Source organism: Phalangium opilio, unplaced genomic scaffold (genome assembly GCF_054372755.1).
Source record: "Phalangium opilio isolate 3A_F unplaced genomic scaffold, DU_Popi_V2 ptg000070l_1, whole genome shotgun sequence".
NCBI lineage: Eukaryota > Metazoa > Arthropoda > Arachnida > Opiliones > Phalangiidae > Phalangium > Phalangium opilio.
The window spans coordinates 625,199-644,892 of record NW_028324182.1 but is presented as its reverse complement, the minus strand read 5'-3'; the positions used below and the strand labels follow the sequence as shown (position 1 = coordinate 644,892).

Below are 19,694 nucleotides of genomic sequence, written 5' to 3'. Positions count from 1 at the left end.
TTTCATATCTATTAAAATTTAAAAGAGGAAAAAAAAAAGAAAAAGCCAACGGCACGCAGTGTTCCTAAGTGGTCTCTCTCCCAAGTAGTGACTGCGCTCGACTCTGCTTAACTTCGGTTATCGGACGAGAACCGCAGAATTCAGCGTGATATGGCCGTTGCCGAGAGTGCTAGTTAATAATTTGAATTTAATTAACTTTCATCTTTATAAAACAATAACAAAAAGAAGATATGTTTGCTTTTTTCATATCGGGTGGAATTTAAAAGAGGAAACAAAAGTGAAAAAGCCAACGGCACGCAGTATTCCCAAGTACTGTATGCGCTCGACGCTGCTTAACTTCGGTGATCGGACGTGAACCGGTGTTTTCAGCGTGATATGGCCGTTGCCGAGAGTGCTAGTTAATAATTCGAATTTAAATTAAGTGAGACAAATTAACCTTCATCATTTTAAAACAATAACAAAAAGAAAACATGTTTGCTTTTTTCATATCTATTAAAATTTAAAAGAGGAAAAAAAGTGAAAAAGCCAACGGCACGCAGTGTTCCTAAGTGGTCTTCCTCCCAAGTAGTGACTGCGTTCGACGCTGCTTAACTTCGGATATCGGACGAGAACCGGTGTATTCAGCGTGATATGGCCGTTGCCGAGAGTGCTAGTTAATAATTTGAATTTAATTAACTTTCATCTTTATAAAACAATAACAAAAAGAAGATATGTTTGCTTTTTTCATATCGGGTAGAATTTAAAAGAGGAAACAAAAGGGAAAAACCAACGGCACGCAGTATTCCCAAGTACTGTATGCGCTCGACGCTGCTTAACTTCGGTGATCGGACGAGAACCGGTGTTTTCAGCGTGATATGACCGTTGCCGAGAGTGCTAGTTAATAATTCGAATTTAAATTAAGTGAGACAAATTAACCTTCATCATTTTAAAACAATGACAAAAAGAAAACCTGTTTGCTTTTTACATATCTATTAAAATTTAAAAGAGGAAAAAAAAGTGAAAAAGCCAACGGCACGCACTGTTCCTAAGTGGTCTCCCTCCCAAGTAATGACTGCGCTCGACGCTGCTTAATTTCAGTTATCGTACGAGAACCGGTGTATTCAGCGTGATATGGCCGTTGCCGAGAATGCTAGTTAATAATTTGAATTTAATTAACTTTCTTCTTTATAAAGCAATAACAAAAAGAAGATATGTTTGCTTTTTTCATATCTGGTGGAATTTAAAAGAGGAAACAAAAGTGAAAAAGCAAACGACACGCAGTATTCCCAAGTACTGTAAGCGCTCGACGCTGCTTTACTTCGGTGATCGGACGTGAACCGGTGTTTTCAGCGTGATATGGCCGTTGCCGAGAGTGCTAGTTAACAATTCGAATTTAAATTAAGTGAGACAAATTAACCTTCATCATTTTAAAACAATAACAAAAAGAAAACGTGTTTGCTTTTTTCATATCTATTAAAATTTAAAAGAGGAAAAAAAAAGAAAAAGCCAACGGCACGCAGTGTTCCTAAGTGGTCTCCCTCCCAAGTAGTGACTGCGCTCGACGCTGCTTAACTTCGGTTATCGGACGAGAACCGCAGAATTCAGCGTGATATGGCCGTTGCCGAGAGTGCTAGTTAATAATTTGAATTTAATTAACTTTCATCTTTATAAAACAATAACAAAAAGAAGATATGTTTGCTTTTTTCATATCGGGTGGAATTTAAAAGAGGAAACAAAAGTGAAAAAGCCAACGGCACGCAGTATTCCCAAGTACTGTATGCGCTCGACGCTGCTTAACTTCGGTGATCGGACGTGAACCGGTGTTTTCAGCGTGATATGGCCGTTGCCGAGAGTGCTAGTTAATAATTCGAATTTAAATTAAGTGAGACAAATTAACCTTCATCATTTTAAAACAATAACAAAAAGAAAACATGTTTGCTTTTTTCATATCTATTAAAATTTAAAAGAGGAAAAAAAGTGAAAAAGCCAACGGCACGCAGTGTTCCTAAGTGGTCTCCCTCCCAAGTAGTGACTGCGTTCGACGCTGCTTAACTTCGGTTATCGGACGAGAACCGGTGTATTCAGCGTGATATGGCCGTTGCCGAGAGTGCTAGTTAAAAATTTGAATTTAATTAACTTTCATCTTTATAAAACAATAACAAAAAGAAGATATGTTTGCTTTTTTCATATCTGGTGGAATTTAAAAGAGGAAACAAAAGTGAAAAAGCAAACGACACGCAGTATTCCCAAGTACTGTAAGCGCTCGACGCTGCTTTACTTCGGTGATCGGACGTGAACCGGTGTTTTCAGCGTGATATGGCCGTTGCCGAGAGTGCTAGTTAACAATTCGAATTTAAATTAAGTGAGACAAATTAACCTTCATCATTTTAAAACAATAACAAAAAGAAAACGTGTTTGCTTTTTACATATCTATTAAAATTTAAAAGAGGAAAAAAAAAGTGAAAAAGCCAACGGCACGCAGTGTTCCTAAGTGGTCTCCCTCCCAAGTAGTGACAGCGCTCGACGCTGCTTAACTTCGGTTATCGAACGAGAACCGCAGAATTCAGCGTGATATGGCCGTTGCCGAGAGTGCTAGTTAATAATTTGAATTTAATTAACTTTCATCTTTATAAAACAATAACAAAATGAAGATATGTGTGCTTTTTTCAAATCGGGTGGAATTTAAAAGAGGAAACACAAGTGAAAAACCAACGGCACGCAGTATTCCCAAGTACTGACTGCGCTCGACGCTGCTAACGTCGGCGATCGGACGAGAACCGGTGTTCTCAGCGTGATATGGCCGTTGCCGAGAGTGCTAGATAATAATTCGAATTTAAATTAAGTGAGACAAATTAACCTTCATCTTTTTAAAACAATAACAAAAAGAAAATATGTTTGCTTTTTTCATATCTATTGGAATTTAAAAGAGGAAAAAAAAAGTGAAAAAGCTAGCGGCACGCAGTGTTCCTAAGTGGTCGCCCTCCCAAGTTCTAACTGCGCTCGACGCTGCTTAACTTCGGTTATCGTACGAGAACCGGTGTATTCAGCGTGATATGGCCGTTGCCGAGAATGCTAGTTAATAATTTGAATTTAATTAACTTTCATCTTTATAAAACAATAACAAAAAGAAGATATGGTTGCTTTTTTCATATCTTATGGAATTTGAAAGAGGAAACAAAAGTGAAAAAGCCAACGGCACGCAGTATTCCCAAGTACTGTATGCGCTCGACGCTGCTTAACTTCGGTGATCGGACGTGAACCGGTGTTTTCAGCGTGATATGGCCGTTGCCGAGAGTGCTAGTTAATAATTCGAATTTAAATTAAGTGAGACAAATTAACCTTCATCATTTTAAAACAATAACAAAAAGAAAACATGTTTGCTTTTTTCATATCTATTAAAATTTAAAAGAGGAAAAAAAGTGAAAAAGCCAACGGCACGCAGTGTTCCTAAGTGGTCTCCCTCCCAAGTAGTGACTGCGTTCGACGCTGCTTAACTTCGGTTATCGGACGAGAACCGGTGTTTTCAGCGTGATATGGCCGGTGCCGAGAGTGCTAGTTCATAATTTGAATTTAATTAACTTTCATCTTTATAAAACAATAACAAAAAGAAGATATGTTTGCTTTTTTCATATCTGGTGGAATTTGAAAGAGGAAACAAAAGTGAAAAAGCCAACGGCACGCAGTATTCCCAAGTACTGTAAGCGCTCGACGCTGCTTAACTTCGGTGATCGGACGTGAACCGGTGTTTTAAGCGTGATATGGCCGTTGCCGAGAGTGCTAGTTAATAATTCGAATTTAAATTAAGTGAGACAAATTAACCTTCATCATTTTAAAACAATAACAAAAAGAAAACATGTTTGCTTTTTTCATATCTATTAAAATTTAAAAGAGGAAAAAAAGTGAAAAAGCCAACGGCACGCAGTGTTCCTAAGTGGTCTCCCTCCCAAGTAGTGACTGCGCTCGACGCTGCTTAACTTCGGTTATCGGACGAGAACCGGTGTTTTCAGCGTGATATGGCCGGTGCCGAGAGTGCTAGTTCATAATTTGAATTTAATTAACTTTCATCTTTATAAAACAATAACAAAAAGAAGATATGTTTGCTTTTATCATATCTGGTGGAATTTGAAAGAGGAAACAAAAGTGAAAAAGCCAACGGCACGCAGTATTCCCAAGTACTGTAAGCGCTCGACGCTGCTTAACTTCGGTGATCGGACGTGAACCGGTGTTTTAAGCGTGATATGGCCGTTGCCGAGAGTGCTAGTTAATAATTCGAATTTAAATTAAGTGAGACAAATTAACCTTCATCATTTTAAAACAATAACAAAAAGAAAACCTGTTTGCTTTTTACATATCTATTAAAATTTAAAAGAGGAAAAAAAAGTGAAAAAGCCAACGGCACGCAGTGTTCCTAAGTGGTCTCCCTCCCAAGTAATGACTGCGCTCGACGCTGCTTAACTTCGGTTATCGGACGAGAACCGGTGTATTCAGCGTGATATGGCCGTTGCCGAGAATGCTAGTTAATAATTTGAATTTAATTAACTTTCTTCTTTATAAAACAATAACAAAAAGAAGATATGTTTGCTTTTTTCATATCTGGTGGAATTTAAAAGAGGAAACAAAAGTGAAAAAGCCAACGGCACGCAGTATTCCCAAGTACTGACTGCGCTCGACGCTGCTAACGTCGGCGATCGGACGAGAACCGGTGTTCTCAGCGTGATATGGCCGTTGCCAAGAGTGCTAGATAATAATTCGAATTTAAATTAAGTGAGACAAATTAACCTTCATCTTTTTAAAACAATAACAAAAAGAAAATATGTTTGCTTTTTTCATATCTATTTGAATTTAAAAGAGGAAAAAAAAAGTGAAAAAGCTAGCGGCACGCAGTGTTCCTAAGTGGTCGCCCTCCCAAGTACTGACTGCGCTCGACGCTGCTTAACTTCGGTTATCGTACGAGAACCGGTGTATTCAGCGTGATATGGCCGTTGCCGAGAGTGCTAGTTAATAATTTGAATTTAATTAACTTTCATCTTTATAAAACAATAACAAAAAGAAGATATGTTTGCTTTTTTCATATCGGGTGGAATTTAAAAGATAAACAAAAGGGAAAAACCAACGGCACGCAGTATTCCCAAGTACTGTATGCGCTCGACGCTGCTTAACTTCGGTGATCGGACGAGAACCGGTGTTTTCAGCGTGATATGACCGTTGCCGAGAGTGCTAGTTAATAATTCGAATTTAAATTAAGTGAGACAAATTAACCTTCATCTTTATAAAACAATAACAAAAAGAAGATATGTTTGCTTTTTTCATATCGGGTGGAATTAAAAAGGAAACAAAAGTGAAAAAGCCAACGGCACGCAGTATTCCCAAGTACTGACTGCACTCGACGCTGCTAACGTCGGCGGTCGGACGAGAACCGGTGTTCTCAGCGCGATATGGCCGTTGCCGAGAGTGCTAGATAATAATTCGAATTTAAATTAAGTGAGACAAATTAACCTTCATCTTTTTAAAACAATAACAAAAAGAAAATATGTTTGCTTTTTTCATATCTATTGGAATTTAAAAGAGGAAAAAAAAGTGAAAAAGCTAACGGCACGCAGTGTTCCTAAGTGATCGCCCTCCCAAGTACTGACTGCGCTCGACGCTGCTTAACTTCGGGTATCGGACGAGAACCGGTGTATTCAGCGTGATATGGCCGTTGCCGAGAGCGCTAGTTAATAATTTGAATTTAATTAACCTTCATCTTTATAAAACAATAACAAAAAGAAGATACGTTTGCTTTTTTCATATCTATTGTAATTTAAAAGAGGAAACAAAAGTGAAAAAGCCAACGGCACGCAGTATACCCAAGTACTGTATGCGCTCGACGCTGCTTAACTTCGGTGATCGGACGTGAACCGGTGTTTTCAGCGTGATATGGACGTTGCCGAGAGTGCTAGTTAATAATTCGAATTTAAATTAAGTGAGACAAATTAACCTTCATCTTTTTAAAACTATAACAAAAAGAAAATAAGTTTGCTTTTTTCATATCTATTGGAATTTAAAACAGGAAAAAAAAGTGAAAAAGCCAACGGCACGCAGTGTTCCTAAAAGGTCTCCCTCCCAAGTACTGACTGCGCTCGACGCTGCTTAACTTCGGTGATCGGACGAGAACCGGTGTTTTCAGCGTGATATGGCCGTTGCCGAGAGTGCTAGATAATAATTCGAATTTAAATTAAGTGAGACAAATTAACCATCATCTTTTTAAAACAATAACAAAAAGAAAATGTGTTTGCTTTTTTCATATCTATTGGAATTTAAAAGAGGAAAAAAAAGTGAAAAAGCCAACGGCACGCAGTGTTCCTAAGTGGTCTCCCTCCCAAGTACTGACTGCGCTCGACGCTGCTTAACTTCGGTGATCGGACGAGAACCGGAGTTTTCAGCGTGATATGGCCGTTGCCGAGAGTGCTATTTAATAATTCGAATTTAAATTAAGTGAGACAAATTAACCTTCAACTTTTTAAAACAATAACAAAAAGAAAATATGTTGGCTTTTTCATATCTATTGGAATTTAAAAGAGGAAAAAAAGTGAAAAAGCCAACGGCACGCAGTGTTCCTAAGTGGTCTCCCTCCCAAGTACTGACTGCGCTCGACGCTGCTTAACTTCGGTGATCCGACGAGAACCGGTGTTTGCAGCGTTATATGGCCGTTGCCGAGAGTGCTAGATAATAATTCGAATTTAAATTAAGTGAGACAAATTGACCTTCATCTTTTTAAAACAATAACAAAAAGAAAATATGTTTGCTTTTTTCATATCTATAGGAATTTAAAAGAGGAAAAAAAAGTGAAAAAGCCAACTGCACGCAGTGTTCCTAAGTGGTCTCCCTCCCAAGTACTGACTGCGCTCGACGCTTCTTAACTTCGGTGATCGGACGAGAACCGGTGTTTTCAGCGTGATATGGCCGTTGCCGAGAGAGCTAGATAATAATTCGAATTTAAATTAAGTGAGACAAATTAACCATCATCTTTTTAAAACAATAACAAAAAGAAAATATGTTTGCTTTTTTCATATCTATTGGAATTTAAAAGAGGGAAAAAAAGTGAAAAAGCCAACGGCACGCAGTGTTCCTAAGTGGTCTCCCTCCCAAGTACTGACTGCGCTCAACGCTGCTTAACTTCGGTGATCGGACGAGAACCGGTGTTTTCAGCGTGATATGGCCGTTGCCGAGAGTGCTATTTAATAATTCGAATTTAAATTAAGTGAGACAAATTAATCTTCATCTTTTTAAAACAATAACAAAAAGAAAATACGTTGGCTTTTTTCATATCTATTGGAATTTAAAAGAGGAAAAAAAAGTGAAAAAGCCAACGGCACGCAGTGTTCCTAAGTGGTCTCCCTCCCAAGTACAGACTGCGCTCGACGCTGCTTAACTTCGGTGATCGGACGAGAACCGGTGTTTTCAGCGTGATATGGCCGTTGCCGAGAGTGCTATTTAATAATTTGAATTTAAATTAAGTGAGACAAATTAACCTTCATCTTCTTAAAACAATAACAAAAAGAAAATATGTTGGCTTTTTTCATATCTATTGGAATTTAAAAGAGGAAAAAAGAGTGAAAAAGCCAACGGCAAGCAGCGTTCCTAAGTGGTCTCCCTCCCAAGTACTGACTGCGCTCGACGCTGCTTAACTTCGGTGATCCGACGAGAACCGGTGTTTTCAGCGTGATATGGCCGTTGCCGAGAGTGCTATTTAATAATTCGAATTTAAATTAAGTGAGACAAATTAACCTTCATCTTTTTAAAACAATAACAAAAAGAAAATATGTTGGCTTTTTTCATATCTATTGGAATATAAAAGAGGAAAAAAAAGTGAAAAAGCCAACGGCACGCAGTGTTCCTAATTGGTCTCCCTCCCAAGTACTGACTGCGCTCGACGCTGCTTAACTTCGGTGATCCGACAAGAACCGGTGTTTTCAGCGTGATATGGCCGTTGCCGAGAGTGCTAGATAATAATTCGAATTTAAATTAAGTGATACAAATTGACCTTCATCTTTTTAAAACAATAACAAAAAGAAAATATGTTTGCTTTTTTCATATCTATAGGAATTTAAAAGAGCAAAAAAAAGTGAAAAAGCCAACGGCACGCAGTGTTCCTAAGTGGTCTCCCTCCCAAGTACTGACTGCGCTCGACGCTGCTTAACTTCGGTGATCGGACGAGAACCGGTGTTTTCAGCGTGATATGGCCGTTGCCGAGAGTGCTATTTAATAATTCGAATTTAAATTAAGTGAGACAAATTAACCTTCATCTTTTTAAAACAATAACAAAAAGAAAATACGTTGGCTTTTTTCATATCTATTGGAATTTAAAAGAGGAAAAAAAAGTGAAAAAGCCAACGGCACGCAGTGTTCCTAAGTGGTCTCCCTCCCAAGTACAGACTGCGCTCGACGCTGCTTAACTTCGGTGATCGGACGAGAACCGGTGTTTTCAGCGTGATATGGCCGTTGCCGAGAGTGCTATTTAATAATTTGAATTTAAATTAAGTGAGACAAATTAACCTTCATCTTCTTAAAACAATAACAAAAAGAAAATATGTTGGCTTTTTTCATATCTATTGGAATTTAAAAGAGGAAAAAAGAGTGAAAAAGCCAACGGCAAGCAGCGTTCCTAAGTGGTCTCCCTCCCAAGTACTGACTGCGCTCGACGCTGCTTAATTTCGGTGATCCGACGAGAACCGGTGTTTTCAGCGTGATATGGCCGTTGCCGAGAGTGCTATTTAATAATTCGAATTTAAATTAAGTGAGACAAATTAACCTTCATCTTTTTAAAACAATAACAAAAAGAAAATATGTTGGCTTTTTTCATATCTATTGGAATATAAAAGAGGAAAAAAAAGTGAAAAAGCCAACGGCACGCAGTGTTCCTAATTGGTCTCCCTCCCAAGTACTGACTGCGCTCGACGCTGCTTAACTTCGGTGATCCGACAAGAACCGGTGTTTTCAGCGTGATATGGCCGTTGCCGAGAGTGCTAGATAATAATTCGAATTTAAATTAAGTGATACAAATTGACCTTCATCTTTTTAAAACAATAACAAAAAGAAAATATGTTTGCTTTTTTCATATCTATTGGAATTTAAAAGAGGAAAAAAAAGTGAAAAAGCCAACGGCACGCAGTGTTCCTAAGTGGTCTCCCTCCCAAGTACTGACTGCGCTCGACGCTGCTTAACTTCGGTGATCGGACGAGAACCGGTGTTTTCAGCGTGATATGGCCGTTGCCGAGAGTGCTATTTAATAATTCGAATTTAAATTAAGTGAGACAAATTAACCTTCATCTTTTTAAAACAATAACAAAAAGAAAATATGTTTGCTTTTTTCATATCTATAGGAATTTAAAAGAGCAAAAAAAAGTGAAAAAGCCAACGGCACGCAGTGTTCCTAAGTGGTCTCCCTCCCAAGTACTGACTGCGCTCGACGCTGCTTAACTTCGGTGATCGGACGAGAACCGGTGTTTTCAGCGTGATATGGCCGTTGCCGAGAGTGCTATTTAATAATTCGAATTTAAATTAAGTGAGACAAATTAACCTTCATCTTTTTAAAACAATAACAAAAAGAAAATACGTTGGCTTTTTTCATATCTATTGGAATTTAAAAGAGGAAAAAAAAGTGAAAAAGCCAACGGCACGCAGTGTTCCTAAGTGGTCTCCCTCCCAAGTACAGACTGCGCTCGACGCTGCTTAACTTCGGTGATCGGACGAGAATCTGTGTTTTCAGCGTGATATGGCCGTTGCCGAGAGTGCTATTTAATAATTTGAATTTAAATTAAGTGAGACAAATTAACCTTCATCTTCTTAAAACAATAACAAAAAGAAAATATGTTGGCTTTTTTCATATCTATTGGAATTTAAAAGAGGAAAAAAAAGTGAAAAAGCCAACGGCACGCAGCGTTCCTAAGTGGTCTCCCTCCCAAGTACTGACTGCGCTCGACGCTGCTTAACTTCGGTGATCCGACGAGAACCGGTGTTTTCAGCGTGATATGGCCGTTGCCGAGAGTGCTATTTAATAATTCGAATTTAAATTAAGTGAGACAAATTAACCTTCATCTTTTTAAAACAATAACAAAAAGAAAATATGTTTGCTTTTTTCATATCTATAGGAATTTAAAAGAGCAAAAAAAAAGTGAAAAAGCCAACGGCACGCAGTGTTCCTAAGTGGTCTCCCTCCCAAGTACTGACTGCGCTCGACGCTGCTTAACTTCGGTGATCGGACGAGAACCGGTGTTTTCAGCGTGATATGGCCGTTGCCGAGAGTGCTAGATAATAATTCGAATTTAAATTAAGTGAGACAAATTAACCATCATCTTTTTAAAACAATAACAACAAGTTGGGAAAACCAAAATATTACCTCTCCGAGTCAAGAGGTCTACTACTACAAACTTATTTACCTAGATATGCAATTATTTCTCTTTTTTGAAGTAAAATTTACGAAATATTGAAGCAGTATTCCAAGCATAGCGAATATACAGTAAAGCAGACGACATTTTACATCCAAAAAGGATAAATCTTGGACACATGGAAATCAGTCAATGGGGAAAAGCACAGGAAATGAAGTCTACACTTCAGCTGTTTACCGTATATTCACTTTATATTATGGAATAAGAATGAAAACTTCAAAGCTATGATCCGATAACGATTAGCCCTTTCACTGATCTAATTGCTACCATGATGCTTTCTTCTATTATAAAATCTAAATCTAATTATTTAAACGTGTATATAACTTTCGGCTCACTCTGAACCGTTAATGTCCCTTCATTACATACACGATTATCAAAACCCAGAGTTTACTCCACCTCAGGTCTCAATAATTTACTCTTTGGTTCACTAAGCCTATTGCGGATCAAACTTGATTTACCCCACAGAATCCAGGCCATAGCTTTCGTCATGAAATAATTAAAGCAAGGATTATTCTATATACAGATGTAGTATAGCTTAAGTAATATATAAACAGCCATTTCAAATAATAATATTAAAAAACATCCTTGGAATATCAAAATGAAACAGAGCTTTAAAGCTACAAAAGTAGTAAATGCATCGTAATTACGAAAAAGATTTCCACATATTCACTTTATATTATGGAAAAGGTGAATATTAAGGTTCTGTAGGATTTCTTAACACATCAAAACATAGCGAACTGCTAACTCGGCGCACTAGTGTGATAACGGACAGACACAAACAGACAAAAAAATAGACTGCTTTTTAACTCTTTCGTATTAATTTTGAATTGAGAAAAGAGATTATCTTAAATATTAAAATAAATATAATTAATATTTAATATTTTCTTCGTTAGTTGTTCGCCTTATTGAGCGTTACATCGTTTTAAAAAAGAATAATTAAACAACCTTCAGAGACTTGACTAATATTGACGTTTGAATTGAAGGATATGACTGTTGTTTTGCCTTACTCAAATAGGTAGTATATAAAGGATTCGAATCGCAGCTGTAGATAAGAACATCGCAATTGCGTGAACCTTGGAGGAAGACCCCTCCATTGGAAGGCTAGACGTTTCTCGTAACCCTAGCCGATCGCCGCGTATGTCTTAACCTTAAGGATGATGGTGGTGTTAGAAGCCAGGTGTACAGACTGGTGTCCATGTGGGATGGACAAAAACAAAGACCAGAAGATGGTGGTGTTAGAAGCCAGGTGTACAGACTGGTGTCCATGTGGGATGGACAAAAACAAAGACCAGAAGATGGTGGTGTTAGAAGCCAGGTGTACAGACTGGTGTCCATGGGGGATGGACAAAAACAAAGACCAGAAGATGGTGGTGTTAGAAGCCAGGTGTACAGACTGGTGTCCATGTGGAATGGACAAAGACGAGAAGGTGGTGGTGTTTAGAAGCCAGTAAGTACTGACTGGTGTCTATGTGGAATGGGCGAAAGACTAGGAGATGGTGGTGTTTAGAAGCTAGTAAGTTCAAACTGGTGTCTATGTGGGGTGGACAAATGAACAGAGTTGTTAGACAGGCAATGGAGTAATAGCCTGTAAGTGGAATACAATTTCCGGGACTGTAAATTCGGTCTGGAAATTGAATACACGTTTGCTCCGATTTGCAAACTGCGAACGCGGTCACGTGGGTGTAACAACGGACGGACAGACAGACAGACAGACAGACAGACAGACACGTCGAAATTAGAACCTCTCCGTGACATACGTCACTCGGAGAGGTAAAAAGAAAATATGTTTGCTTTTTTCATATCTATTGGAATTTAAAAGAGGAAAAAAAAGTGAAAAAGCCAACGGCACGCAGTGTTCCTAAGTGGTCTCCCTCCCAAGTACTGACTGCGCTCGACGCTGCTTAACTTCGGTGATCGGACGAGAACCGGTGTTTTCAGCGTGATATGGCCGTTGCCGAGAGTGCTATTTAATAATTCGAATTTAAATTAAGTGAGACAAATTAACCTTCATCTTTTTAAAACAATAACAAAAAGAAAATATGTTGGCTTTTTCATATCTATTGGAATTTAAAAGAGGAAAAAAAAGTGAAAAAGCCAACGGCACGCAGTGTTCCTAAGTGGTCTCCCTCCCAAGTACTGACTGCGCTCGACGCTGCTTAACTTCGGTGATCCGACGAGAACCGGTGTTTTCAGCGTTATATGGCCGTTGCCGAGAGTGCTAGATAATAATTCGAATTTAAATTAAGTGAGACAAATTGACCTTCATCTTTTTAAAACAATAACAAAAAGAAAATATGTTTGCTTTTTTCATATCTATAGGAATTTAAAAGAGGAAAAAAAAGTGAAAAAGCCAACTGCACGCAGTGTTCCTAAGTGGTCTCCCTCCCAAGTACTGACTGCGCTCGACGCTTCTTAACTTCGGTGATCGGACGAGAACCGGTGTTTTCAGCGTGATATGGCCGTTGCCGAGAGAGCTAGATAATAATTCGAATTTAAATTAAGTGAGACAAATTAACCATCATCTTTTTAAAACAATAACAAAAAGAAAATATGTTTGCTTTTTTCATATCTATTGGAATTTAAAAGAGGGAAAAAAGTGAAAAAGCCAACGGCACGCAGTGTTCCTAAGTGGTCTCCCTCCCAAGTACTGACTGCGCTCGACGCCGCTTAACTTCGGTGATCGGACGAGAACCGGTGTTTTCAGCGTGATACGGCCGTTGCCGAGAGTGCTATTTAATAATTCGAATTTAAATTAAGTGAGACAAATTAACCTTCATCTTTTTAAAACAATAACAAAAAGAAAATACGTTGGCTTTTTTCATATCTATTGGAATTTAAAAGAGGAAAAGAAAGTGAAAAAGCCAACGGCACGCAGTGTTCCTAAGTGGTCTCCCTCCCAAGTACAGACTGCGCTCGACGCTGCTTAACTTCGGTGATCGGACGAGAACCGGTGTTTTCAGCCGGATATGGCCGTTGCCGAGAGTGCTATTTAATAATTTGAATTTAAATTAAGTGAGACAAATTAACCTTCATCTTCTTAAAACAATAACAAAAAGAAAATATGTTGGCTTTTTTCATATCTATTGGAATTTAAAAGAGGAAAAAAAGTGAAAACGCCAACGGCACGCAGCGTTCCTAAGTGGTCTCCCTCCCAAGTACTGACTGCGCTCGACGCTGCTTAACTTCGGTGATCGGACGAGAACCGGTGTTTTCAGCGTGATATAGCCGTTGCCGAGAGTGCTAGATAATAATTCGAATTTAAATTAAGTGAGACAAATTAACCATCATCTTTTTAAAACAATAACAAAAAGAAAATATGTTTGCTTTTTTCATATCTATTGGAATTTAAAAGAGGAAAAAAAGTGAAAAAGCCAACGGCACGCAGTGTTCCGAAGTGGTCTCCCTCCCAAGTACTGACTGCGCTCGACGCTGCCTAACTTCGGTGATCGGACGAGAACCGGTGTTTTCAGCGTGATATGGCCGTGGCCGAGAGTGCTATTTAATAATTCGAATTTAAATTAAGTGAGACAAATTGACCTTCATCTTTTTAAAACAATAACAAAAAGAAAATATGTTTGCTTTTTTCATATCTATAGGAATTTAAAAGAGGAAAAAAAAGTGAAAAAGCCAACTGCACGCAGTGTTCCTAAGTGGTCTCCCTCCCAAGTACTGACTGCGCTCGACGCTGCTTAACTTCGGTGGTCGGACGAGAACCGGTGTTTTCAGCGTGATATGGCCGTTGCCGAGAGTGCTAGATAATAATTCGAATTTAAATTAAGTGAGACAAATTAACCTTCATCTTTTTAAAACGATAACAAAAAGAAAATATGTTTGCTTTTTTCATATCTATTGGAATTTAAAAGAGGAAGAAAAAGTGAAAAAGCAAACGGCACGCAGTGTTCCTAAGTGGTCTCCCTCCCAAGTACGGACTGCGCTCGACGCTTCTTAACTTCGGTGATCGGACGAGAACCTATGTTTTCAGCGTGATATGGCCGTTGCCGAGAGTGCTAGATAATAATTCGAATTTAAATTAAGTGAGACAAATTAACCATCATCTTTTTAAAACAATAACAAAAAGAAAATATGTTTGCTTTTTTCATATCTATTGGAATTTAAAAGAGGAAATAAAAGTGAAAAAGCCAACGGCACGCAGTGTTCCTAAGTGGTCTCCCTCCCAAGTACAGACTGCGCTCGACGCTGCTTAACTTCGGTGATCGGACGAGAACCGGTGTTTTCAGCGTGATATGGCCGTTGCCGAGAGTGCTATTTAATAATTTGAATTTAAACTAAGTGAGAGAAATTAACCTTCATCTTCTTAAAACAATAACAAAAAGAAAATATGTTGGCTTTTTTCATATCTATTGGAATTTAAAAGAGGAAAAAAAGTGAAAAAGCCAACGGCACGCAGCGTTCCTAAGTGGTCTCCCTCCCAAGTACTGACTGCGCTCGACGCTGCTTAACTTCGGTGATCCGACGAGAACCGGTTTTTTCAGCGTGATACGGCCGTTGCCGAGAGTGCTATTTAATAATTCGAATTTAAATTAAGTGAGACAAATTAACCATCATCTTTTTAAAACAATAACAAAAAGAAAATATGTTTGCTTTTTTCATATCTATTGGAATTTAAAAGAGGAAAAAAAGTGAAAAAGCCAACGGCACGCAGTGTTCCTAAGTGGTCTCCCTCCCAATCACTGAATGGGCTTGACGCTTCTTAACTTCGGTGATCGGACGAGAACCGGTGTTTTCAGCGTGATATGGCCGTTGCCGAGAGTGCTTATTAATAATTTGAATTTAATTAACCTTCATCTTTATAAAAAAATAACAAAAAGAAGATATGTTTGCTTTTTTCATATCTGATGGAATTTAAAAGAGGAAACAAAAGTGAAAAAGCCAACGGCACGCAGAGTTTCCAAATACTGACTGCGCTCGACTCTGCTTAACTTCGGTGATCGGACGATAACCGGTGTTTTCAGCTTGATATGGCCGTTGCCGAGAGTGCTATTTAATAATTTGAATTTAATTAACCTTCATCTTTATAAAAAAATAACAAAAAGAAAATATGTTTGCTTTTTTCATCTCTGATAGAATTTAAAAGAGGAAACAAAAGTGAAAAAGCCAACGGCACGCAGAGTTTCCAAGTACTGACTGCGCTCGACGCTGCTTAACTTCGGTGATCGGACGATAACCGGTGTTTTCAGCTTGATATGGCCGTTGCCGAGAGTGCTATTTAATAATTTGAATTTAATTAACCTTCATCTTTATAAAAAAATAACAAAAAGATATGTTTGCTTTTTTCATATCTGATGGAATTTAAAAGAGGAAACAAAAGTGAAAAAGCCAACGGCACGCAGAGTTTCCAAGTACTGACTGCGCTCGACGCTGCTTAACTTCGGTGATCGGACGATAACCGGTGTTTTCAGCTTGATATGGCCGTTGCCGAGAGTGCTATTTAATAATTTGAATTTAATTAACCTTCATCTTTATAAAAAAATAACAAAAAGAAAATATGTTTGCTTTTTTCATATCTATTGGAATTTAAAAGAGGAAAAAAAGTGAAAAAGCCAACGGCTAGCAGTGTTCCTAAGTGTACTCCCTCCCAAGTACTGACTGCGCTCGACGGTGCTTAACTTCGGCGATCGGACGAGAACCAGTGTCAATTTTTTTTTCGTCTTTTAAATTTTAATAGAAATGAAAAAAGCATTTCCCTCTTTAAAATTCCATCAGATATGGAAAAAGCAAATATATCTTCTTTTTCTTATTGTTTAATAAAGATGAAAGTTAATTAAATTCAAATTATTAACTAGCACTCTCGGCAACGGCCATATCACGCTGAATACACCGGTTTCGTCCGATAACCGAAGTTAAGCAGCGTCGATCGCAGTCACTACTTGGGAGGGAGACCACTTAGGAACACTGCGTGCCGTTGGATTTTTCACTTTTTTTCCTCTTTTAAATTTTAATAGATATGAAAAAAGCAAACACGTTTTCTTTTTGTAATTGTTTTAAAATGATGAAGGTTAATTTGTCTCACTTAATTTAAATTCGAATTATTAACTAACACTCTCTGCAACGGCCATATCACGCTGAAAACACCGGTTCTCGTCCGATCACCGAAGTTAAGCAGCGTCGAGCGCATACAGTACTTGGGAATACTGCGTGCCGTTGGCTTTTTCACTTTTGTTTCCTCTTTCAAATTCCACCAAATATGAAAAAAGCAAACATATCTTCTTTTTCTTATTATTTTATAAAGATGAAAGTTAATTTAATTCAAATTATCAACTAGAACTCTCGGCAGCGGCCATTACACGCTGAATACACCGGTTCTCGTCCGATCACCGAAGTTAAGCAGCGTCGAGCGCAGTCGGTACTTGGGAGGGAGACCACTTAGGAACACTGCGTGCCGTTGAGTTTTTCACTTTTTTTTCCTCTTTTAAATTTTAGTAGATATGAAAAAAGCAAACATGTTTGTTTTGTTATTTTTTTAAAATTATGAAGGTTAATTTGTCTCACTTAATTTAAATTCGAATTATTAACTAGCACTCTCGGCAACGGCCATATCACGCTGAGAACACCGGTTCTCGTCCGACCGCCGACGTTAGCAGCGTCGAGCGCAGTCAGTACTTGGGATTACTGCGTGCCGTTGGCTTTTTCACTTTTGTTTCCTCTTTTAAATTCCACCCGACATGAAAAAAGCAAACATATCTTCTTTTTGTTATTGTTTTATAAAGATGAAGGTTAATTTGTCTCACTTAATTTAAATTCGAATTATTAACTAGCACTCTCGGCAACGGTCATATCACGCTGAAAACACTGGTTCTCGTCCGATCACCGAAGTTAAGCAGCGTCGAGCGCATACAGTACTTGGGAATACTGCGTGCCGTTCGTTTTTCCCTTTTGTTTCCTCTTTTAAATTCCATTCGATATGAAAAAAGCAAACATATCTTCTTTTTGTTATTGTTTTATAATGATGAAAGTTAATTAAATTCAAATTATTAACTAGCACTCTCGGCAACGGCCATATCACGATGAAATAAACCGGTTCTCGTACGATAACCGAAGTTAAGCAGCGTCGAGCTTAGTCAGTACTTGGGAGGGCGACCACTTAGGAACACTGCGTGCCGCTAGCTTTTTCACTTTTTTTTTCCTCTTTTAAATTCCAATAGATATGAAAAAAGCAAACACGTTTTCTTTTTGTAATTGTTTTAAAATGATGAAGGTTAATTTGTCTCACTTAATTTAAATTCGAATTATTAACTAGCACTCTCTGCAACGGCCATATCAGGCTGAAAACACCGGTTCTCGTCCGATCACCGAAGTTAAGCAGCGTCGAGCGCATACAGTACTTGGGAATACTGCGTGCCGTTGGCTTTTTCACTTTTGTTTCCTCTTTCAAATTCCACCAAATATGAAAAAAGCAAACATATCTTCTTTTTCTTATTATTTTATAAAGATGAAAGTTAATTTAATTCAAATTATCAACTAGAACTCTCGGCAACGGCCATAACACGCTGAATTCTGCGGTTCTCGTCCGATCACCGAAGTTAAGCAGCGTCGAGCGCAGTCAGTACTTGGGAGGGAGACCACTTAGGAACACTGCGTGCCGTTGAGTTTTTCACTTTTTTTTCCTCTTTTAAATTTTAATAGATATGAAAAAAGCAAACATGTTTGTTTTGTTATTGTTTTAAAATTATGAAGGTTAATTTGTCTCACTTAATTTAAATTCGAATTATTAACTAGCACTCTCGGCAACGGCCATATCACGCTGAGAACACCGGTTCTCGTCCGACCGCCGACGTTAGCAGCGTCGAGCGCAGTCAGTACTTGGGATTACTGCGTGCCGTTGGCTTTTTCACTTTTGTTTCCTCTTTTAAATTCCACCCGATATGAAAAAAGCAAACATATCTTCTTTTTGTTATTGTTTTATAAAGATGAAGGTTAATTTGTCTCACTTAATTTAAATTCGAATTATTAACTAGCACTCTCGGCAACGGTCATATCACGCTGAAAACACTGCTTCTCGTCCGATCACCGACGTTAAGCAGCGTCGAGCGCATACAGTACTTGGGAATACTGCGTGCCGTTCGTTTTTCCCTTTTGTTTCCTCTTTTAAATTCCATTCGATATGAAAAAAGCAAACATATCTTCTTTTTGTTATTGTTTTATAATGATGAAAGTTAATTAAATTCAAATTATTAACTAGCACTCTCGGCAACGGCCATATCACGATGAAATAAACCGGTTCTCGTACGATAACCGAAGTTAAGCAGCGTCGAGCTTAGTCAGTACTTGGGAGGGCGACCACTTAGGAACACTGCGTGCCGCTAGCTTTTTCACTTTTTTTTTCCTCTTTTAAATTCCAATAGATATGAAAAAAGCAAACTTATTTTCTTTTTGTTATTGTTTTATAAAGATGAAAGTTAATTAAATTAAAATTATTAACTAGCACTCTCGGCAACGGCCATATCACGCTGAATACACCGGTTTCGTCCGATAACCGAAGTTAAGCAGCGTCGATCGCAGTCACTACTTGGGAGGGAGACCACTTAGGAACACTGCGTGCCGTTGGATTTTTCACTTTTTTTCCTCTTTTAAATTTTAATAGATATGAAAAAAGCAAACACGTTTTCTTTTTGTAATTGTTTTAAAATGATGAAGGTTAATTTGTCTCACTTAATTTAAATTCGAATTATTAACTAGCACTCTCTGCAACGGCCATATCAGGCTGAAAACACCGGTTCTCGTCCGATCACCGAAGTTAAGCAGCGTCGAGCGCATACAGTACTTGGGAATACTGCGTGCCGTTGGCTTTTTCACTTTTGTTTCCTCTTTCAAATTCCACCAAATATGAAAAAAGCAAACATATCTTCTTTTTCTTATTATTTTATAAAGATGAAAGTTAATTTAATTCAAATTATCAACTAGAACTCTCGGCAACGGCCATAACACGCTGAATACACCGGTTCTCGTCCGATCACCGAAGTTAAGCAGCGTCGAGCGCAGTCAGTACTTGGGAGGGAGACCACTTAGGAACACTGCGTGCCGTTGAGTTTTTCACTTTTTTTTCCTCTTTTAAATTTTAATAGATATGAAAAAAGCAAACATGTTTGTTTTGTTATTGTTTTAAAATTATGAAGGTTAATTTGTCTCACTTAATTTAAATTCGAATTATTAACTAGCACTCTCGGCAACGGCCATATCACGCTGAGAACACCGGTTCTCGTCCGACCGCCGACGTTAGCAGCGTCGAGCGCAGTCAGTACTTGGGATTACTGCGTGCCGTTGGCTTTT

At 38.3% G+C, this 19,694-nt stretch overlaps 14 non-coding genes and 37 pseudogenes across 14 annotated transcripts; 6 read left to right on the top strand and 45 right to left on the bottom strand.

Annotated features, from left to right (window-relative positions):
- Positions 1 to 284: 284 nt before the first annotated feature.
- On the bottom strand, positions 285 to 387 carry LOC149660583 (5S ribosomal RNA; annotated as a pseudogene).
- Positions 388 to 523: 136 nt separating this feature from the next.
- LOC149660582 (5S ribosomal RNA) lies at positions 524 to 642 on the bottom strand (annotated as a pseudogene).
- Positions 643 to 763: 121 nt separating this feature from the next.
- On the bottom strand, positions 764 to 866 carry LOC149660581 (5S ribosomal RNA; annotated as a pseudogene).
- Positions 867 to 1,003: 137 nt separating this feature from the next.
- Positions 1,004 to 1,122, bottom strand: LOC149660580 (5S ribosomal RNA; annotated as a pseudogene).
- Positions 1,123 to 1,483: 361 nt separating this feature from the next.
- On the bottom strand, positions 1,484 to 1,602 carry LOC149660579 (5S ribosomal RNA; annotated as a pseudogene).
- A 122-nt stretch (positions 1,603 to 1,724) lies between these two features.
- Positions 1,725 to 1,827, bottom strand: LOC149660578 (5S ribosomal RNA; annotated as a pseudogene).
- A 136-nt stretch (positions 1,828 to 1,963) lies between these two features.
- On the bottom strand, positions 1,964 to 2,082 carry LOC149660577 (5S ribosomal RNA; annotated as a pseudogene).
- Positions 2,083 to 2,445: 363 nt separating this feature from the next.
- LOC149660576 (5S ribosomal RNA) lies at positions 2,446 to 2,564 on the bottom strand (annotated as a pseudogene).
- Positions 2,565 to 2,925: 361 nt separating this feature from the next.
- LOC149660575 (5S ribosomal RNA) lies at positions 2,926 to 3,044 on the bottom strand (annotated as a pseudogene).
- Positions 3,045 to 3,166: 122 nt separating this feature from the next.
- LOC149660574 (5S ribosomal RNA) lies at positions 3,167 to 3,269 on the bottom strand (annotated as a pseudogene).
- Positions 3,270 to 3,405: 136 nt separating this feature from the next.
- Positions 3,406 to 3,524, bottom strand: LOC149660573 (5S ribosomal RNA; annotated as a pseudogene).
- A 361-nt stretch (positions 3,525 to 3,885) lies between these two features.
- Positions 3,886 to 4,004, bottom strand: LOC149660572 (5S ribosomal RNA; annotated as a pseudogene).
- A 362-nt stretch (positions 4,005 to 4,366) lies between these two features.
- On the bottom strand, positions 4,367 to 4,485 carry LOC149660571 (5S ribosomal RNA; annotated as a pseudogene).
- A 362-nt stretch (positions 4,486 to 4,847) lies between these two features.
- LOC149660570 (5S ribosomal RNA) lies at positions 4,848 to 4,966 on the bottom strand (annotated as a pseudogene).
- Positions 4,967 to 5,086: 120 nt separating this feature from the next.
- LOC149660569 (5S ribosomal RNA) lies at positions 5,087 to 5,189 on the bottom strand (annotated as a pseudogene).
- A 374-nt stretch (positions 5,190 to 5,563) lies between these two features.
- LOC149660568 (5S ribosomal RNA) lies at positions 5,564 to 5,682 on the bottom strand (annotated as a pseudogene).
- Positions 5,683 to 6,044: 362 nt separating this feature from the next.
- LOC149660567 (5S ribosomal RNA) lies at positions 6,045 to 6,163 on the bottom strand. Its single transcript, XR_016369486.1, has one exon. It is a non-coding gene; the product is annotated as a 5S ribosomal RNA (ribosomal RNA).
- Positions 6,164 to 6,300: 137 nt separating this feature from the next.
- LOC149660566 (5S ribosomal RNA) lies at positions 6,301 to 6,419 on the bottom strand. Its single transcript, XR_016369525.1, has one exon. It is a non-coding gene; the product is annotated as a 5S ribosomal RNA (ribosomal RNA).
- Positions 6,420 to 6,554: 135 nt separating this feature from the next.
- On the bottom strand, positions 6,555 to 6,673 carry LOC149660565 (5S ribosomal RNA; annotated as a pseudogene).
- A 137-nt stretch (positions 6,674 to 6,810) lies between these two features.
- Positions 6,811 to 6,929, bottom strand: LOC149660564 (5S ribosomal RNA; annotated as a pseudogene).
- A 137-nt stretch (positions 6,930 to 7,066) lies between these two features.
- LOC149660563 (5S ribosomal RNA) lies at positions 7,067 to 7,185 on the bottom strand. Its single transcript, XR_016369497.1, has one exon. It is a non-coding gene; the product is annotated as a 5S ribosomal RNA (ribosomal RNA).
- Positions 7,186 to 7,322: 137 nt separating this feature from the next.
- On the bottom strand, positions 7,323 to 7,441 carry LOC149660562 (5S ribosomal RNA). The gene has a single exon (XR_016369532.1). It is a non-coding gene; the product is annotated as a 5S ribosomal RNA (ribosomal RNA).
- Positions 7,442 to 7,578: 137 nt separating this feature from the next.
- On the bottom strand, positions 7,579 to 7,697 carry LOC149660561 (5S ribosomal RNA; annotated as a pseudogene).
- A 137-nt stretch (positions 7,698 to 7,834) lies between these two features.
- LOC149660560 (5S ribosomal RNA) lies at positions 7,835 to 7,953 on the bottom strand (annotated as a pseudogene).
- Positions 7,954 to 8,090: 137 nt separating this feature from the next.
- On the bottom strand, positions 8,091 to 8,209 carry LOC149660559 (5S ribosomal RNA). The gene has a single exon (XR_016369433.1). It is a non-coding gene; the product is annotated as a 5S ribosomal RNA (ribosomal RNA).
- A 137-nt stretch (positions 8,210 to 8,346) lies between these two features.
- On the bottom strand, positions 8,347 to 8,465 carry LOC149660558 (5S ribosomal RNA). Its single transcript, XR_016369531.1, has one exon. It is a non-coding gene; the product is annotated as a 5S ribosomal RNA (ribosomal RNA).
- Positions 8,466 to 8,602: 137 nt separating this feature from the next.
- Positions 8,603 to 8,721, bottom strand: LOC149660557 (5S ribosomal RNA; annotated as a pseudogene).
- A 137-nt stretch (positions 8,722 to 8,858) lies between these two features.
- LOC149660556 (5S ribosomal RNA) lies at positions 8,859 to 8,977 on the bottom strand (annotated as a pseudogene).
- Positions 8,978 to 9,114: 137 nt separating this feature from the next.
- LOC149660555 (5S ribosomal RNA) lies at positions 9,115 to 9,233 on the bottom strand. The gene has a single exon (XR_016369432.1). It is a non-coding gene; the product is annotated as a 5S ribosomal RNA (ribosomal RNA).
- A 137-nt stretch (positions 9,234 to 9,370) lies between these two features.
- Positions 9,371 to 9,489, bottom strand: LOC149660554 (5S ribosomal RNA). The gene has a single exon (XR_016369431.1). It is a non-coding gene; the product is annotated as a 5S ribosomal RNA (ribosomal RNA).
- A 137-nt stretch (positions 9,490 to 9,626) lies between these two features.
- Positions 9,627 to 9,745, bottom strand: LOC149660553 (5S ribosomal RNA; annotated as a pseudogene).
- A 137-nt stretch (positions 9,746 to 9,882) lies between these two features.
- Positions 9,883 to 10,001, bottom strand: LOC149660552 (5S ribosomal RNA). Its single transcript, XR_016369237.1, has one exon. It is a non-coding gene; the product is annotated as a 5S ribosomal RNA (ribosomal RNA).
- A 138-nt stretch (positions 10,002 to 10,139) lies between these two features.
- LOC149660551 (5S ribosomal RNA) lies at positions 10,140 to 10,258 on the bottom strand. The gene has a single exon (XR_016369430.1). It is a non-coding gene; the product is annotated as a 5S ribosomal RNA (ribosomal RNA).
- A 1,985-nt stretch (positions 10,259 to 12,243) lies between these two features.
- On the bottom strand, positions 12,244 to 12,362 carry LOC149660550 (5S ribosomal RNA). The gene has a single exon (XR_016369429.1). It is a non-coding gene; the product is annotated as a 5S ribosomal RNA (ribosomal RNA).
- A 136-nt stretch (positions 12,363 to 12,498) lies between these two features.
- Positions 12,499 to 12,617, bottom strand: LOC149660549 (5S ribosomal RNA; annotated as a pseudogene).
- A 137-nt stretch (positions 12,618 to 12,754) lies between these two features.
- Positions 12,755 to 12,873, bottom strand: LOC149660548 (5S ribosomal RNA; annotated as a pseudogene).
- A 136-nt stretch (positions 12,874 to 13,009) lies between these two features.
- Positions 13,010 to 13,128, bottom strand: LOC149660547 (5S ribosomal RNA). The gene has a single exon (XR_016369723.1). It is a non-coding gene; the product is annotated as a 5S ribosomal RNA (ribosomal RNA).
- A 137-nt stretch (positions 13,129 to 13,265) lies between these two features.
- Positions 13,266 to 13,384, bottom strand: LOC149660546 (5S ribosomal RNA; annotated as a pseudogene).
- A 136-nt stretch (positions 13,385 to 13,520) lies between these two features.
- On the bottom strand, positions 13,521 to 13,639 carry LOC149660545 (5S ribosomal RNA). Its single transcript, XR_016369232.1, has one exon. It is a non-coding gene; the product is annotated as a 5S ribosomal RNA (ribosomal RNA).
- Positions 13,640 to 13,775: 136 nt separating this feature from the next.
- On the bottom strand, positions 13,776 to 13,894 carry LOC149660544 (5S ribosomal RNA; annotated as a pseudogene).
- Positions 13,895 to 14,031: 137 nt separating this feature from the next.
- Positions 14,032 to 14,150, bottom strand: LOC149660543 (5S ribosomal RNA; annotated as a pseudogene).
- Positions 14,151 to 14,287: 137 nt separating this feature from the next.
- LOC149660542 (5S ribosomal RNA) lies at positions 14,288 to 14,406 on the bottom strand (annotated as a pseudogene).
- Positions 14,407 to 14,543: 137 nt separating this feature from the next.
- On the bottom strand, positions 14,544 to 14,662 carry LOC149660541 (5S ribosomal RNA). Its single transcript, XR_016369529.1, has one exon. It is a non-coding gene; the product is annotated as a 5S ribosomal RNA (ribosomal RNA).
- A 136-nt stretch (positions 14,663 to 14,798) lies between these two features.
- LOC149660540 (5S ribosomal RNA) lies at positions 14,799 to 14,917 on the bottom strand (annotated as a pseudogene).
- Positions 14,918 to 15,053: 136 nt separating this feature from the next.
- LOC149660539 (5S ribosomal RNA) lies at positions 15,054 to 15,172 on the bottom strand (annotated as a pseudogene).
- Positions 15,173 to 16,217: 1,045 nt separating this feature from the next.
- LOC149660538 (5S ribosomal RNA) lies at positions 16,218 to 16,335 on the top strand (annotated as a pseudogene).
- Positions 16,336 to 16,471: 136 nt separating this feature from the next.
- Positions 16,472 to 16,574, top strand: LOC149660537 (5S ribosomal RNA; annotated as a pseudogene).
- Positions 16,575 to 16,696: 122 nt separating this feature from the next.
- Positions 16,697 to 16,815, top strand: LOC149660536 (5S ribosomal RNA; annotated as a pseudogene).
- A 1,081-nt stretch (positions 16,816 to 17,896) lies between these two features.
- Positions 17,897 to 18,015, top strand: LOC149660535 (5S ribosomal RNA; annotated as a pseudogene).
- Positions 18,016 to 18,856: 841 nt separating this feature from the next.
- On the top strand, positions 18,857 to 18,974 carry LOC149660534 (5S ribosomal RNA; annotated as a pseudogene).
- A 361-nt stretch (positions 18,975 to 19,335) lies between these two features.
- LOC149660533 (5S ribosomal RNA) lies at positions 19,336 to 19,454 on the top strand (annotated as a pseudogene).
- The last annotated feature ends 240 nt before the right edge of the window (positions 19,455 to 19,694 follow it).